Consider the following 1652-nt stretch of genomic DNA (forward strand, 5'->3'; position numbering starts at 1 on the left):
CTTCATACATTGGTGGTATTCCTTGTGGAATATATGTATCAGTCATATGGATAAAATTATGACCACTTAAAATCACAATTAATGTAGATAAAAGTTTTTTTGAGGGTTAGAGTATCAAGAAATTAAGCAGAGATTGATTATATAAGTCTACAAGCAGTGACTATATTTCTTAGGTATTTCTTAGGCGGCAGAAGAATTGACTTTCTTTGAGTAAATATCTGTCCATTTCATTTGAACACTTGTCCCCAAATTCTCTGCTAAAATCATTGGCAGAAAATTAGCAATGTGGGCACATATTAATTTAGGATAAATTTCGCTTAGTTTATTGCAAAATGCTTTATTATTTTATTTTGGTTTCCTTTTTTCTCTCGCATACCAGTTGTTCCTCTTTCATACCGGACTGGTGACTTATGAAGATTAAATCTCCCTGATTTCCTAGTTTCAAAGGACTCTGGACTTAATCATATTGACTATATTCCATCGGATCAACTCTTCATGGCCAATTCCTCCTGTGTTACTGAGTTCTTCCTGCTGGGTTTCTCCAGTCTTGGGGAATTGCAACTTATCCTCTTTATGGTCTTTCTTTGCCTCTATTTGATCATCTTGAATGGAAACATCATCATCATCTCAGTCATCTGCTTGGATCACAGCCTCCACACACCCATGTACTTTTTTCTCTGTGTCCTTTCTACCTCTGAAACTTTCTACACAATTGTCATTCTGCCCAAGATGCTTATCAATCTTCTCTCTGTGCTCAGGACACTGTCCTTTGTGAGTTGTGCTTCACAGATGTACTTCTTTCTTGGTTTTGCTGTCACCTGCTTCTGGGAGTGATGGGCTATGATCGTTATGCTGCTATCTGTCAGCCTTTGCATTACACCATTCTCATGAGCTGGAGAGTTTGTGGGCAACTGGCAGTAACTTGTATTGTCAGTGGTTTCCTAATATCTCTATTGGGAACAACTTTGGTCTTTAGCCTCCCTTTCTGTGGCTCCAACAAGGTCAACCATTATTTTTGTGACATTTCACCAGTCATCCGCCTCGCTTATGCTGAAACCTACATTAATGAACTGGTCATCTTCATTGGTGGGGTCTTGGTCCTTGTTGTGCCCTTGATCTTCATCGTCATCTCTTATGGATTTATCGCCTCTACTATCCTGAAGATCTCATCAGCTGAAGGCAAACGAAAGGCATTCTCCACCTGTGCCTCCCATCTCATTGTGGTTGTTGTCCACTATGGCTGTGCTTCCTTTGTCTATCTGCGACCCTCAGCCAAATATACATCGGGAAAAGACAGGCTGGTGACAGTGACCTATACCATCATCACCCCACTGTTGAACCCTATGGTATACAGCCTCAGGAACAAAGATGTACAGCTGGCTATTAGGAAAATGATTGAGAAGGCTAGGTTAAGATTTTGTAATTATGTTAAGACTTTATAATTAATTTCTTTTTCAATAGCACACACACATTTGGATCAAATGTACCACTAATGTTTAAGTCATGAAAGTTTCTAGTCTACAACTCTGTGGCCTTGGATGAGTTTTTTGACATTGTGAGGCTATAGTGTTCTTATGTAAAACAGACTTAGTAGTATGTTCATCTCAAGTCTTTTTGCCAAATTAAGGGCAAAAGTTTCCTCATCAAGGCAA

The 1652-nt window shown here is 39.2% G+C and overlaps 1 pseudogene; it reads left to right on the forward strand.

Moving 5' to 3' along the window:
* The first annotated feature begins 495 nt into the window (after nt 1–495).
* LOC101116954 (olfactory receptor 10R2-like) lies at nt 496–1442 on the forward strand (annotated as a pseudogene).
* Nucleotides 1443–1652: the final 210 nt, after the last annotated feature.

Source organism: Ovis aries, chromosome 1 (genome assembly GCF_016772045.2).
Source record: "Ovis aries strain OAR_USU_Benz2616 breed Rambouillet chromosome 1, ARS-UI_Ramb_v3.0, whole genome shotgun sequence".
NCBI classification, from domain to species: Eukaryota; Metazoa; Chordata; class Mammalia; order Artiodactyla; family Bovidae; genus Ovis; species Ovis aries.